Below are 17810 nucleotides of genomic sequence, written 5' to 3'. Positions count from 1 at the left end.
TCAATTCAATAAACACATGTAAACGAAAATCAACCACCAGTTGTATCAAAAGGGTACCCCATTGTTCTTTACTTTTATTATAGTTGATTAAAAGTCTCAAGAAATGCAGCATGACGATCTGACGCAATGGCATACTGCGCATGCGTCCATAGCAACATGAACTGATGTGTTCATGTCAAGACGTATAGCGATACAGCGAATGGACATAACGGTCATTGACGTATACTACGGATTACTACGGATTTGAAGCCTCCAAGAACTTTTGATACTATTTTTGTCTTGATAGCCGTTTCATGCTATAAAATAGTATTAATGGCAGCATTGCTATAAATAAGGTTATCGTTGCTCGCACCATATGGTTAGCATAGGCTACTTCAGACTGAAAGTTTGCTTTCTCAGATATTTTGGGCATCATGTTGCCATCGTGTGTTTACACCGGGGGTTTATTATCATACTATACTTGATCTGATTCGTTTCCTTTGAATTGGCTTAATCAGATAGATGTGTTCGGAATTAAGCTATACTGTTTTTTTTTGTTGCAACATATCCATCCGCTGGTGAGTTTACCGAGTAGCCAATCAGATTCGAGGATTTTAACGCTCGGGCACCTGTTGGTACATAATTGACCAAATCGGCGGCGGCAGTCGTTAGACTGAGGACAGCTCATGGTCCTCCGACCACTCAGTTTCAATGTATAACATAATCTATATTGATATCCCATTGGATTAAGCATTAAGCTGTCAAAGTATTGTGGTCACCTAAGCATTGAATTTTTAAACAAACACTATTATCAAGTAACAAAACAAAGAAGCGCTATATGCCACTATACAATTGTTTCTAGTTCTATATTAGGGTAACTGGACATGTGTTAAGCCTTAAGCTTCACAAATGATGTTTCTTATTGTCCGTTTATGTATTCTTATATAATTAAAGGGGAAAATGAAACAAAACTGTTAGCAAAATGCTTATCCACTAATGAGCCTGTGTATAGGAGAATGTGTAAAAGTAAGTGGGGCCTGACGTTTTGATCCTAGTAGGAGCTTCTTCAGAGAATCTTCTTCAGAGGCTGAATGACAATGCTAAAGGAAGCATTAGCAGTTGTAAATCAAACGTGGAAGATGTGCGGACATTTTTGATGAATGAAATTCATAATGTTTCTACGCTTCATGCATTTTCATCGATTCCTCAGGTGATTTGCATGTCGTTGTATACTAAAAATAAACGCATATAAAGTTTTACATATAATTTTCATACGATTACTGTGCAATTCGGTACCATACAATGTGGTAAATGTTCTCATCTTATTTGAAGGCAAGTTTGTCTTCATTCGCGACCTCTGTACAATGAAATGCCTTGTTATCATTATGAGAACTTGAAGAACCTGCTAGAAATTTAGCCGTATATACATTTTATATTAATTTCATTGACCGAAATTTCACATAATTTGACAACAGTTATTTTGAACCACTAAATGAACCTATTTAGGTGACCTACACATTTAAAACTGTGTATATAGTTTGTTTATTTAAGGTTGTCTGCAATCTAATATTGAGGTCGAATTTTATTCACGGTTCACTTCATTATTAAAGAGTTTTACGTTCGTCACGATAGTTTCTATTTACTCACTTCTAGACTTTTATATAAACCTTTTAGTTTGATCTCACAGGTCAATGAACACAAACAGGGGTGGTTTTCAGGTACCGAATGACGTCTTATGTGTGACACGGTATAGTTACTTCCTCCTACAGCTATATCAGTTCTTGACGAAATCATATTTTTGGGGGGAATATTGTCTGTCGTGTTACCGAAGTGTGGACCGAAGCGTATCAAATTTCTTCTGTAGCTGGAGAGTAGTATACCAGTCTGAGTGATACAGTCCACAAATAGGAAAGAGAAAGTACAATAACCACATACAAGCAGTATAGTGTCAATAGTGTTGTTGATAACTTCAATTTAACGGTATGATTCGGCAAATGATATTGTGCTGAAATTGTATCTAAAGGATATCTATCTTAGTATTTCAGGACCACTGGACAAAATGGGTTTACATTTTCGTTTCTCTTTACCAGCAAGAGTCTACCTTGCACTTTTTGTGTTCTTTCACTTGAGTGAGTATTATAAAACTCTATAATTTGGTGGATTTGCAGGGAGGCTGGTGGGTGGATGGATGGCGGTGCGGGGAAGGGGGTAGTGGTGGTTGAAAGGTGGATGGGCTAATAATGCGGTATTTCTGATGGTGTCTATAACGGTTAAAATCAACAGAGAGGAGTCTCGGATTCTCGTGAGTGTATGGGCTTACAAATCACATGTACTGTTTAAAATGATTGTTATTAACCGTACCATAATCTTAATAAAACAGTTACTTTTACGTACCGTTAGTTGAGTTTTATATATAAATGGTCTGGTGTAAACTGCTTTCGTTCATTATCTGTGCTGAGAGGAACATTATAATATGTTGACCAAAGTATTCCACAAGACCACCAAGATTGTTAATCAATGTACTAATGACTTATTTATGATCATCTGCTAATTTATGTTAACAATCTTTCTCTATTTAGTCATATCAGTAAGGTTGGAATGTAGGGACTTTGGATTAAGAAGTCTGAAAGAAGGAAACGACAAAGAATGGAAGTTTTATAACATAGATGGTATAGGTAAGTAACAGACATTACTAGAAATTATCGAAAAATCTGATCTGTTTATTAGATGCGCAGCCAGCTTTTGAAGATGTGGCCGAGATGGAGTGCATAATACTGTAGAATGCGGTTAAGTGCGACTAGCTCCGTCCCTATCCAAAGAACTTGATGGCAAAGAAAAGAAAGACATTTGTATACTTTTGGGAGATAGATGCCTAGACCTATACATCTGATCGGATGCTTCAACATAACAAGGCTATGCATTCATAAGTGTAAGGGGGATCGGAGAGTTAAACCATAAGTAGAGTAATCTCATTTTCGTAACTTATACTTAATGTACGACCTGACTTTCGACAATATTTGGCATAATCTTTAACAAAAAAGTCCTTGTAAGATTTGTATAATCCTGAATCCTGTACTCATGTGGGTTAGAAGAACTTTCTTTTAATGTTATAGACGAGCGAAGTAAAGATTTAGGCATAAACTCTACCTCGATTTGGACATTTTTAGGATGATATTGAAAATAAATCGCCTATACTCATGTTGTATGTGGTTTACATGCAAATTTTCCTCAAATCATGTTATAATGTAACTCATTTCAAATAATGACGTCAAATTAAAATTTTAAAATATTTGCGTTGTTTGCGTGTTTAATTCTTAGTAACATGAATCATAAAATTGTATAGGTGAAAATAATTGGTTTGATTTTACCTTCTCGTCACATTTTGTTTGGTGCAAAATTTCTGGAGGTGACTGAGAATATAGCTTAATCACTTTGTCAGTCTTACTTGTAGTATAAATACTAGATGTCAAGTTGCCGAATGAAACGCAAAGACCTGCTTTAACATTAATTTTGGAACAAAAGCTCACCATAGGTTATATGAGATAACTATTTGTGTACAGAACGCAGTGTAGGCTAAGTAGAATTTTTGAGTTAATGTTTGTTCGATACCAAAATCATACCCAACGCTTTCTATTAGTTCTGTAGCCCACTAGTCAAATTTCGTTTTCAATATTGAAGTATCAAATTTGCGACGAAATACTGAGAAAGAAATCAATTCCGTTAGTTATACTTGACGATTAACCTTTATTTGGTTAAACAATCAAGAACAATGTCTTAGTCCGGCCAATGCCATTTTTAATATATGGAGTAATACTCAATAATAAGTTAATTAGCTCAATTTGTTGAACACACACCGAAAAACGCACACACAGAATGATTAATTTAATAAGGTACCCACACAACTCTTACTTTACAGAAGAGAGCGAATATTTTTAGGGCGGGGGGGGGGGGGGCAGTGAATGGTAGTTGTGAAGTGCAGAGCAACAAGGGTAATGAATCTGGTGTTCCTTTTGGTTAAGCTTCTTTAAACGTCTCTATCATTTCATATCATGTTTCGTGATTGATTATCGTGCCATGTTTAATCATTATTGCATGTGATATATTAACTTCTTAACTTTCATTTTTCTTATATGCAGCTCAAGTGGATTGTTTCTTATGCGCACTTTGGGAAACAAATGGAAGATTTACGTTTGAGTTAGCCCTTCCATGTAGTAAAGACATGGCGTTCCTGACAGGTGTAAAATACGATGCTTTTCATTTTGGAACCAGTCAACTACGATTACAGTTAATAGCGTCAATTAATCCTATATCTCATTGTGAGTCTCAGTATATGTCGGCGTCGAACATCACAGGTCCTGTTTCGAGCTTAACCGTGACACAAGACGGAAGAAAAAACTTTATGCAAGACTTCGATGCACCCCCAGTGAGTATAAATAACTAATGAAAGTTTGTTTTCTTTGTTCATTAGAACATTAAAGAAGTTGTCATTAGTGTTCTACCAATTATAGTTTACATATCATCCTCTACTTTACAATAGGACGTGTTATCGATAACATAGATAATTAGATTTATTTTGTAAATTCAAGCTGTACAATTACAAATGGTCTGTAACGTACAAAGGAATAATATTAATGAAGAAAATATAATAACCATAGCAGGAAATATGGATGAGCGCAAAATTCAATCTACATTTTGGAATAGTTAAACTGTATGCAGATATGCCTTGTATACAAGCGTAGCTAGTTAGCAAATCCGTAGTTTATGAGCTTTTAAGAATTCTGTTTAAATCGAAGACGTAGTTTGCAACCAGACAAACATGCACTGTTTTATTGTCTTTTGTAAATTGCCTATCCTACATTTGAAATGTAAATTATTTTGTAGGAATGTTTGCTATGATAAGTTCTCATGCCCATCGAAGCAAAGTCTTTTTTCAAGCATCTATTCGAGGGGGGGGGGGGGGAACCAGTAGTGTAAGGCACGAATTTGAATACATTCGTGCATACTTTTGACGCAATGCAAGTTTGACAAATTTGTATTTGTTTTTACCTTTTTAGTTTCGATGATAATCGTAACCTTTGTAGTCATGCAGGCGGATGACTGTGAGCGGTGTGCGTGAGACCCTTTGCTTCACGATATCTCAAGAAGAACACCTTGGACCAAAATCATATTTCGTGTGTATGAGTACCACATTGAGTAGAAGAGGTCTATTGTCATTCGAGGTCAAATGTCATTTGGGGTCACCAGGGGTGAAATTGTGAAAACAGGATAAACACGATATCTCAAAAAGGGAAGCTTGGACCAATCTCAAATTTGGTGTGTAGATGTGACACGTTGAGTTCAAGATTCCTATTGTTTTTGGTAGAGGTCAAAGATCATTTGGAGTCATCAGTGATCAAATTGTGGAAGCCGTGTTTTATAATCTACCACATCTCCCACCGTCCAGCGTATTAGATAACATGTGCGTACCAGCAAACCAGCGACGAAAGTGCTATTGAATTAACACTATTGAATTAACGCATCGGCACTCCGTACATACATGTGAATATAGGTTCATGTACTGCTTGTATATACAACGGTAAGGTAAAATTGGTTTCGTTCACACCAAAGCGTGAAGGAAAAAATATTGTGTCAAAATACCAATACACTTAAAGTGGCTAAACACTACCTAAATAATGTCTTTTCACTGCGTAAAATATGGCTTTGATTTAGGCAGTGTAATGGAGCAATCGCAATATTTTGCGCACACCAATCTGCAGTTAAGAGACAATATAAATAATTGGGAAAATGTACGAATCGCGCTAGACTCGCGCACACTTAGCTACTGTATAGTTTATGCCTAGTACTAGTGGAGCCCTAATGTAACAGAAGCCAAGTTATCTTCGTAGGTATATTTGCAGATGTTTTATATATTTATTTGTTTGAGACACCACAATAGACGCAGCAGCTTATTTATGATTCTGCGACATGTTTTAATTTGCTCATCACTTACTTTTGGTGGAAAAAACGTTTTAATGTCATACTGCACAGAAACATAATTTTTTCGAATGTGCAATTACGTAGCATCATGTATCTGCCTTAGTGCCTAACCTTTGTTCATAGAAAGTATTGATGTTGTAGATCTGCACTATGGAGACTTGAACAGCAGTCATAGTGTCGGGTGAAATTTGCATTTCGGCGAGTAGATTTTTAGTCACGGTCGCCAAATAGCAAGTACTCTTTAAAATATCTCAGGGTCGAGGCCTGTAAACCTTTCAAACATGATTTCTCATGTCACAAATCATGGATACTTTTCTTACATGGTATATGGATATTGAGCACAATAATCCTGTTGCTTGTGAGGTCAAATCTTATTTGAGGTTACCAGAGGTCAAACTCTGAAAACCCTTTTACAGGATATCTAACGATGGGAATCGTGGATACTTCTCATGATTTGGTGTGGATGCATCACATTGAGTACAAGACCCCTATTGCTTTTCGTGGTGTGTATTGCCACGTACAGTACATTGACCTGTGTCTATCATGCCATTATGTAATTGTATAACAAAAAAGTTCGGGCCAGTATAGTGCAATTTAGACATCGAAACCTGCATGCATTTTGCATTCTGATTATTTATGTGAACTTCCCGAAGTCGACAGTGATAACAAAACACAATTCTTACAATATTAAGTTTGTTTTTTTGTTTCTGTAAGGAGAAAGGAAATTAATGGAACCTTAACCCAAAGTAAATTGTACGAGGTTAAAGCTACAGCTCATTTCAGGTTGAAAACTATTCAAGCTCGTATTCGACCGAAGCATACGAAAGAAGAATTTGATTGTGTTCTGTATTCTCATATTGTTCGTTTAGTATAACAATAAGTGATGGAGTCCAACGACAGGATGGGCAAAGGGGTTGCATTGCGGATTGTATAGTACAGTCACGGTGTATAACAACTTTAAAAACCTTCCGGGAATTCTGATTCGTTTTCTTATATCATTCTAGTACGCCATCAGAGTGATAGGTTCTTACGCGGAGAATACAATTGTTTGCATCGAAAATGTTGAATACAGTGAGTTAATCTAGCTTTTCTTAACATTCATATTTATAAACTATGTTAATGTTATGTAAATTATGTTAATGCTATACACTGTAAACATAATCTAGTCAAGATGACTAGAGTACATTAGTCCAGACAATGCTTCTATCGACCAATTAATTCTAGTCACTTGACTAACTTTTGGTCCAGTGACCAAATAGTTCTGGTCATATGACTAAGTAAACCTGGTCACATGACCAGTTTTTACTAGTCATTCAATTATGCCTCTATTGACCAGGCTTTAGTCAAGCGACCTAAACGATTAGTCAAGATGTCAGTTGACTAATTCAATTAGTCACATGACCAGTTTTTACTAGTCATTCAATTATGCCTCTATCGACCAGGCTTTAGTCAAGCGACCTAAACGATTAGTCAAGATGTCAATTGACTTATTCAATTAGTCACATGACCAGTTTTTGCTAGTCTTTCAACAATGCTCTATCGACCAGGCTTTTGTCAAGCGACCTAAATGATTAGTCCAGCAGTCACTTGACTAATCCAGTTAGTCTTGCCCATGGATAAAAGTAGTTTTTCTATACTAGTTTTATATGACCCACCACAGATTCGAACCTGCGACAACTCCCTTATAGGTACAAAGCTGTCTGTTGAGCTAACTGGTGGGAACAATTCTTGGATATAAAACCTGATTGGGCCTTAACCACTGCTAGACCATCAAGCCCTCTCACATGAAAAAAAGAAAGCAAGAATTTCTGTATTAATTTGGAATCACATTTTATATTTTCTCTTAAACACTACATATGCTTCACCTCAATAGTAAGTACAAAAGAGTGTCTGATTTCATCAGTAATTGAAGAACCAGAAAACCCAAAGGTTTAGTGGTTCTGATGCCGATGAGAGTTTATGAAATAAGATAAGTCAGAATTTGTTATTGTTATATACCTGTATTGTACTTATTGCCAGACAACTGAAACCAAACTGAAGCTGATCAGACATAAAGTTGTCAGTTGCACTCATGAATATAAATGAAATTTCAGTTTCCTGTAGCACTACTGTACCAACCTACCAAGTATGAAGGTGATCAGACATATATTTGAAAAAATATCGACATTTTAAGAATTTGATTACAAGCCCCACCCACATATTCATGTACTGGACAACAAAAACAATGAGGTCCATGTAATGATAATGTAGCATATCTACAAGTTATTCAATACATTTACAGTAATTAAATTTATTGTTTTTAAGATTATACATACACTTGCAAACATGCTAAACTGTAGATTACCTGGCCATCGTAAACAAAACCAAAAATTAATGCCTTTATTGATGTACATATAAAGTTGAAAAAAGTGATATAGTTGACTCTAGGCATTTCACCACCCCACACCCCCTCTCCAGACAAACACATGGGGATCATACGACACAACCCATATCCCCAACCCAGAGCGGAACCCTTACCATCATACCACCTGCAGCCTCACCTACCATCCTACAACCCTGATCCCAACATCACCCTACTCATCTGACAACCCCCCCCCCCCCATCTGACACCCATCAGATTTTACCAGCTTCACACCTTACTACCAACACATTAATCTACCCCACTCACATAAGATTTCCCTATACTCTATAGGTACATGTACAGTAATACCAGATTATTAAGTTCATTTACTATTTTCACTATAGACTATCCCTTTAATTGTCTGAGCCAGATATTTATGCAACATACATATACACACATACCCACACGCAAACTTGATCAAAACATACAAACATGCCAACTCATCACAACATACACATATGCCAACTTAATTGCAAAGGTTACTTTTTTTCAGTCCAGTTTAATTTGTCACTGGACTACTCCTTTAATGGCCTGGCTAGCCAATTTCATGGTTTTATAAAGCAAAACAAATATAGATAAGATCAGCAAGCTCCCAGGAACCAGGAAAACATGTCAAACATGACGAATGACAGGAGTTTAGGAATGAGGGACAACAAATGTTATATGGCCAACAAACACATGAATATTAATGAGGTTACATGTTATTTTCATATGAAAATGTAACTATTATTATCCACCACCAATCAACAAAGTATGGAGATGATCGGTTATACCGTTGCAAAGTTATTGACATTTTAAGAATTTCACTTTAACTGCTGCCTACTCATTAATATTCATGTCATGAACAACAAAAACAATAGGGAACATCTACTAATCATGGAGCATGTACTAGTTCAAAATGACAGTAATTCAACATTTAATTTCTAAGATTTCAGGTTTACAAGCTATTTCTAGCAATTAAGGATTAAGCCCCACCTACTCATGAATATTAATTAGATGAAATTCCATTGTCATGTGACAATGAACCACTTACATCACCATACCAAGTATGAAGCAGATCGGACATACCGTTGCGAAGATATTGACATTTTAAGAATTTTACATTAGGCCCTACCCACTTATTAATATTCATGTGATGGAGAACAAAAACAATAGGGACCATCCACACATCACCAGTCCAATATGACATTGATCCAATGTGTCGTTGTTGAGATATCGTGTTTACGAGCAAGCTGTCACATCACACACACACACACACATACATGTTTGTGTTTCGTTCAGACCGAGGACCCCATTGTATTTTCCATTGTTCAAATCCACGTACCGTAACATTAACAATACCCCATACAATAGAATTCTTCCGAGGACGTGGTGATTCTTTAGAAATCACAACCGAGGACCTGAAATTGTTTTGTTCAAGTCCTCGGTCAGATAGCAAACAAACGCACCCTCACACACGCCAACTTGATCGCATAGGTTACTCGGCCTTCGGCATCGTAACCAAAAATAACAACATTTTGTAAGTCAAAACTAACACACGCAACAGCTCAAATGATAATGAAAAAATTTTCAATGACTTATTATTTGCAAGTTAGTTACAGTTTTATAACACCTTAGCCTATTTTGACTCATATATGCTAGTGCAATTGATAGGCAGTATTCTATGTTATAAATGTGATGACAGTTTGAGCCAAAAAAACTGTACAAAAAATGGTAGGTGCCTGGAGCAGTACTTAGGCCATCAATTTTTAGCGATTTGCATGTTTAGTTTCTCCAGAATTTTATTGACTGATTTATCTGCCGGTGTAGTATCATCAACATTCAAAATGATTTTTTTTAAAACTGAAGGGTTTTCTTCAGCAAAGGCTCATATGCCATATTTAGGACATAGAGCACTGCCAAATAATTGCACATGGCTGCGAACAAACTTTTCAAAGTAGCTACTTGCAAGGTTTCCACTATCACAGTGTACTCTGGAACACCTTCATCCTCTGTCACCTGGATATAAAATGGCACGTCTGACAAGTCTGTAACCTGCAAAGATATTAAGGTATATGTATTCAATATACAGCGCTTTCCAGTTTCAGAAAATGGGAGGGGTGGCTGATCCACCATGATGGCCATGAGTGACCAACAAACAAATATACTCCACCAACGAAGGAATCAAAATAAATAATTTCTTAAATATTTTTTTCAAATCAATTTACAGTACATCGTATTCACTACAAGTAATACTATTTTTGATGATATAAATAATAGCAGAGTATAAATGAAACAACAGAACTAAATGGTGCACTGGTTCCGTGTATTTTAGAGAGAAATGAATATTTGCCATGAGTTATGACATCTTGTTACAGCTAATTACATCATGGTAGGGATTCATTCCACTAGATGATTTTAATACACTTGGGGCTGATCAGGAAATCCACATTGGGTTATGGTTACTGCAACTACAGATTGAAATCTGTCCAACATTCTGTTCCAGTTATCACATACATACTAGTCTATTCTACCTTTGTGATGATGCCCTTACTATATTTACAGCTATGAACACTCCCAGGTCATACATGTGATATTTAGTTAGGGAATAATGATCAGATGTGCGGGCCTTTGTTGCAGACAGGTTTTCAGGGCCCAAATATTTCAAGGCCCCCCAGAAATAAGGATGCCAAAATATGCCCCCCCCCCCCAAAAAAAGAAGATGCCCCAACAAATGTTAGGGCTAAACCAATTTTAGGGCAAATTTGTATGAAAAGTATCATTTTGAGTGATTTTATAAATTGGCCCATATGGTCTACAGGTGACTTAGGCCCCCAAATCCTAAAAACCCAAAGGAGGCACTACCTAAGTACCACTGTGAAAAATGCTCAACACTGCACCATAGAATTCATAGGAAAAGAAACATTTTGTGTGATTTCAGGCGGAGTTCAGGAGTTCAAAATGGCCCATATGGCCCATACATGACCTTTGGCCTAAAGATCCAAACACCCCAAAGGAGCACTACCAAAACACTATCGTGACAATTAAACTCTAAGCATTGTGACCATACAATCTGTAGGAAAATATTAATTTTGAGTTATTTCCTGAAATAGCCCATATGGCATCAGACCTAAAATTGCTGAATACCCCAAAGGAAACACTACCAGGGCACTATCATGATGAACCCTCGACACTGTAACATACAATATCAGACCACCTCTGATGGCCTTGACCCATAGTTTACATACTGTTGATTTAAATAATACATTGGGTACTTACACTATCCTCATCTGCAAATACAATCATAGCACCCAACTTCTCATTCAGTAGAGTCGGAACTGACAGAATTGCTGCATGCATTCTAGACTCTAAAAGAAAAATCAACAACAGAATGTTAAAGCACTCATAACATCATGACATTTCAGAAGAGTGATATTATGTCATATTTGGTAACATCGATAGGACAGAAATATCACAGATTCACTCATCTGCAGTCCGGAGAGCAATACTCAATACTCGATAAATTGCTAAGGTGATAATATTAAAGTAGAGTACTAAATACATCACAGGTCTTATTTTCAGCAAAGATATTTGTATCATTTGATAAGGTCTAGGCTACTTAGCTAAGTAATATCAAGTATGAGCTCAACCCAAGCAAGCATCTTTAAGTTATGCCAATTGTTCAGTTATTTGTCGTGGGCCCCTACTGGCATGGGCCATAAAAAATTATTGCATCCATGTCATTGTTTCAGCTTGAGGGATTCAAGACAATGATAACTGATAAGGAACATTTGAAGCAAAATATAGAAACATTAATGGAAAAATATCAAATACTGAGATTGTATTGAAAGAGTTGCTCCATTTGTCAAGAATATGTATCAGTTGTCAAACTCGTATCTTGGACCCAAAGCAGATAGGTTTCATTGATACCTACAGATTCCTGAAGTCCGAGAACATGTTTTCCCTGAATTAACAACCATATACCATATTCTGAGGTCTTCAGTAAAATGAAGATAATAGAGAGCAGACTAGCAAGCAGATTGACACATGAAAATTTGAACCTCAGGATTCAGCTGGCAACAGAGCATGAACTAGTGTGAAAGTTGAACAAGGAAGATATTATTTGAGAATATGCAGACAGTGATAAATTGAAATGCCTCTTGTTTCCAAAGTAGAGTAAGTAGACTAGATTTCCATATACTCAGCTTGTAACAATGTAACATTGCATCATATAAATGGATCAAACTGCATATCGTGTAGCCTATAATACATATAGGCATATAGGGGGAAGTGGGGGCAGGTTGTCACATACCACCTACTTCCACCCATGTATTTGCATATTGAACAATATATTTTTGGAAATTGGAATAGACATTCTATATCCATATCCATAACTTCAAACATGTTATAATAACCTTAATAATAATAAAACGTTTTTATATAGGGCATTCCGTCCAAGACCACAATGCTGCAATGCACTGCACACAGAAAAAATATAATTATACAAAACATTACCCATATTGCAAATATAAATGCTAATTCAGAGTTGATTTTTTAATTTTTTTTTTAATAATCGAATAAATTTTGCAATAATCAAAAGTTCAATTTCCTCTCAAATGTTACCTAAATCTTCCAAAAACATCTATACCCACCCATATCACATACGAGCAGTCAGCCCAATGATTTAATTTGATTTCAGGACAATCAAGGGAAGTCAACAGTCTTGAATATAATTTCAAAATTAGGCCCTATATCCCCTCCACTAAGGGGCCCATGATACTGTACCAATTTCCCTTTGTTGAACACAGACACTTGTTTGTACCAAATGAAGTACTTCACAGCCATAATTTATGCAATCTACCGTCAATACACAGCCTGTCTCGTTATCATCTGAGCACTTGATTGTGTTCATCCATGATCATATCTGGCAGTCTGGGTTATCTGTGGTACAGGGTCTTTCACAGGGTCCATCCTGATCCTTATTCTACTGAACTTAACTGAACTCTGAGGGGATTCTAGCAGGCAATTTCTAGAATTGTTCAATTTGTTTAAGCATGATAGGCCTCATGCCATACCGGTGTATGTGACAAGGATTTTTCTCCCTGAAAATACAACCCCCCCCCCCCCAGATTTACTGAAATTGCTTTGATACTTGATTGAGACTCTATTTCACAAGGAACTGCTTGATTTCAGAGAATATGCTGACCACAAATTCAACTTTTCCTGCCAAGAATTAGAAAAGTGATTTAAATCAGTGATTTAAAAAAAACCACTGATTTAAATCAGCATGATTTAAAATCACACAACCCTCTGCTAGTAAGTCTTAACAAGGCCCTAAATTTACATATAGATTTAGCATTTCAAACATGTGGTGGTAGTTGGTTTCAGAGTTAAGCAGCTGCTGAAAAAAGAACTCTCACCGTAAGTAATGGTGCTGACATTTGTACAATAAGTGTTGTAGCAGCATTTGACCTGAGAATATGTACCGGTTCATTGATATTGAGAAGTTTACATAGATAGTATGGAGCAAGTTTATTTAATATTTTGTAGGTCAAAAGCATTAACTTACGCATGATACGCTTCTTCACTTGTAACCAGTGGAGATTTACAAGGATGGGGGTTATGTGTTCACACTTCCTAGATAAGGTAACCAACCTGGCAGCTCGTACAACGCTGGAGCTTATTTGGCAGTCCATAAATGAGTCTGTTGCAAGAGTCAAGATGTGAAGAGACAAATGCGTGCACTAGCCTTTTAGTGCTACCACAGTCTGAGTATGTACGGATGCGCCCTATTTTCCTCAGACTGTATGATGCAAGACGACAAACGTTAATGTCTAATGAAGGTGTTTATTTTTCACTACCATACATCTGAATGGTTATACCCCCTTACCAAGACATATTTTGCATCCACCCCTGCCTCAGACTTTGCTCGTAGTCCATTTTGAAGACCCAGCACATACCTGGGTGATGATCACTTGAATAGTGAATTACAGATTGAATTGTTACTAATGTACCTTAACAGGCACCCTCGTCCTTCTCCATGGATGTATCTATGACAGTGGGATGCTTCATCTTCAAAGTGCAGCGGATTATGGCATCTCCATACTTGGAAAGCCCTTCACCAAGCAACTGTGCCATTGTCGTCTTTCCTTCAAGTCGCTTTAATTCAAGTAGTATCTATGGTTAAATGAGATCAATGAGATATTATACAGTACATATGGTAAATTCACCTGAGAAGTTAAGAGATCGCTTAGGACTAACACATATTCGGGATTATGTTCAGAGACGTAGATTGAGATGGTTTAGACATGTCGAAAGGGATGGAAGATGCGAATTGGTAAAGAAGTAGAGAGAGACTACTGTAGCTGGTCAATGTAGGAGCAGTAGGCTCCCCAAGTCTTGGGATGAGGACATGAGGTTTTGCGGAGTGATCTTGCTGATAAAGGTATAGATCGGGCTCTAGCTCAGAATAAAACAAAATGGTTTCTTTTTAAGGGGGAACATCCCCCCTTCAAATTCCCAATAGCGGTATCAGCAAAAAAAGTGTGAGAATCCTGCAATCGCGCTGCTTATTGATTGAATTGATTTTTGAAAAACAAAGTCGTGGTTCGAACAAGTGGTGGGCATAAAGTGAATATATTCAAATGTCCATAACTTTTGAAACCACAAGATTGAAATTTACTTTTACGCAGACTACTGTATAATAAATAATATCTACAAAGACATATTCATACAGTACCTCTTCATCTTCAAATAGCCAAGGATAGACTTTCTTAACCACTTCGCTAGTAGCATCCTCTTCCACAATTAAACGACGTCTATCTGCCAATGTGATAGACATACAACTTTTGTTATTTGTTCACATCCCTAATGTTCATGTGCATATTTTGTACAGCATGTGGATAAACATGTACGGTACGATACCAGTCACAATTCAACTATTTAATCACATCCCATTACTAAAATGTACAGTAGAAATGGAAGTGAAATTACTATGCAGTGATTCAGAAGCCTGAATGCATTTGATACCTGTATGGAAAAGAAACATGTGCAAACATTAATCAATCCGCTATGGTAGCTACATTTTCATTTGTCAAGTGTACAATGATAACCAAATACATTTATGTTTGAAATTGTAGTATTTCCAAAAAGTTGAATGAAACACCCCGTAAAAGATGTCCTATTTTATTTCCAATGGAATTAGGGTTAGCCTAGGGGGATCAACTGCGGTTCACGGTACCACAGGTAAAGCGAGGAATATTCCATCTTGAAAAAAGCCTAGTCCAAGGCTATATGACTCCCTACAAACAGCTACAACAAATTAAACACCCACCCACCTTTGTTCTGAATCGGAACTGTTTTGTACAAACTTAAAAAATAGCAGAAAAAACTGTCGCTAGAATATATAACAAATTTTAGCCAAAAATTCCGGACAAGTCAGTGCAATTGTCCAGAAATATTCCCCCTCTATATTACTGACAACTAGGCCTATAAATTGATATGACACAGCTGTGGCAGCAATAGGCTGTTAGATTGCTCCAAGGTCCCCAATGTTTATTTTGGAAGGGGGAGTGTATTCTCCTGTGAATTGTTAACGGGATTGTTGGATAGGATGGTCAGTGGACAAACTGGTAATAAAAGATTGGCGTCATGTTCAGTTGATGTTTCGTATGAAACATAGGCCTAGCCTCTGTATTTTATAAAAAACTATTTAGGGCTAGGCCTGGGGGGGGGGGGCTATAGGGCCCTAGGAATAATCAGCTTATTTAGTGTAACAGTTTCGCACGCAACTACACAATCCCATACACACTATTCTAGTTAATTTGTTATCTTAGGGTGACCCTAATTGGAGGCTAATCCTTAACTCAAACCTAATCTAGGTATAAATAATATGGCCTAGGACCTAAGCCTAGGCTATGTCCCCCCTGAAAGTGCAGGAGAAACACTGCTGTGAATTTATCCCCCTAAAATATTTCAAGAATAATATAGCCAAGGTCCTATTCCCCTAAGGCTAAAGTTTCTAATACAGATTATAAATATTAAGTTTAATTTAGGTTTGTTATTTTGTAAAGAAATTATCCATTGCAAACATGAGAAACGCGTGAATACCGGGGCCACCATGATACTGTAAATATACGGAGGCCTACTGTTACGATAAACTGTGCTGTACAACTACTACAACTACAAGGCAGCTTAACGTCATTAGGTTTAACGTTAGGCAATTCGCTTATAGCTACTGCATGATAGGCCTAGCCTAGGACCTAGATCTTAGCTTGTTCGTACACAAGTTGGAATAATCGAAAATACACACTTTATGGTCTAATATACTATATACTTTTTAAGTGACTAACAAACGACACTGGCCAAAGGCCCAAAGAAAACTGGTCAAATATACTAACCTTGCAATGGTTACTGACAATATCACTGGATGATAATATTTTTTTGATTTTTCGTACCGTAACCGTCTGGCTGCTAACTCCCTGCTGTACGTTCCTTGCTCGTCGTGTACGTATGTGTACAATGTACTATAGTTCAGTGCAGTACGCTAGGCCGTACCGTGGCGCTACAATTGTTAATATTTTCCCGCGCTTTTTCATATGACGAATATATCAACCTGATTGACTAGTGAGTTTCGTCCCAGTGCTGACATTTATTGTAGGACCAGATTAAAATAGAACTGTGACCATTATTTTCTGGTCAGGCGACCTTTTGGGTTAGTCGTGAAGGCATCTCTACCAAGATTATGGCGGGATAATCGTTGACTAACGTAAACCAGTCGATATGACTAGACTTTAGCCTCGCTTGACTAGATTGTGTTTAGAGTGTACATGAATTATGAATAATGTTGATATTTGACAAAGGAAGCCCCCCCCCCCCAAAAAAAAAGGCAATATACACTCTGAATAGTTGCACTGGACACTTACCAGTAGTGGTGGTAGTATAGGGTATATATATATATATATATATATATATATATATATATACATATATATATATATATATCTTGTAGGAAACAGGCCAAATGGAAACCCAGTGAACCCATATCGATGTGAATCATATGCGATTGTACGTACTTACACTCATACATAAGAGATGTACAGACATTATGATAATAATCATGAGTAACTTGCTATACGGTCGCAGATCACAGAAACGAACACGAAGTGTCATTTACCTCATGCAGCATGTGTTGGATGAAGTTTTAGCCGCCGACTAGTATGATTTGGATAAATAATCTCACGCATTATTTTCTATTTATAGCCACAAAAAAAGCTATGCCACCAAATATTGGGGGATGTTAGATACTATATTCCCCACCTAAAATATTGGGGGGACGTGTGCCCCACCCCGTTCCCCCCATGATCGCCGCCCATGCCTATAGTAGGCTACTAGAGGAGCCCTAATGTAACAGAAGCCAAGTTATCTTCGTAGGTATTTTTGCAGATGTTTTATTTTTAATTGTTTGAGACACTAC

General features: G+C 37.0%; 1 long non-coding RNA gene across 1 annotated transcript; it reads right to left on the bottom strand.

Moving 5' to 3' along the window:
- Positions 1-8571: 8571 nt before the first annotated feature.
- LOC139973926 (uncharacterized) lies at positions 8572-17011 on the bottom strand. Its single transcript, XR_011795351.1, has 5 exons — positions 16735-17011; positions 15075-15157; positions 14350-14512; positions 11615-11703; positions 8572-10390 (listed from the first exon to the last, which is right to left on the bottom strand). It is a non-coding gene; the product is annotated as an uncharacterized lncRNA (long non-coding RNA).
- Positions 17012-17810: the final 799 nt, after the last annotated feature.

Source organism: Apostichopus japonicus, chromosome 9 (assembly GCF_037975245.1).
Source record: "Apostichopus japonicus isolate 1M-3 chromosome 9, ASM3797524v1, whole genome shotgun sequence".
In the NCBI taxonomy this organism is placed as follows: Eukaryota; Metazoa; Echinodermata; class Holothuroidea; order Aspidochirotida; family Stichopodidae; genus Apostichopus; species Apostichopus japonicus.
Note: the sequence above shows the minus strand (reverse complement) of the source record. Positions and strands in the feature narration are given on the sequence as shown.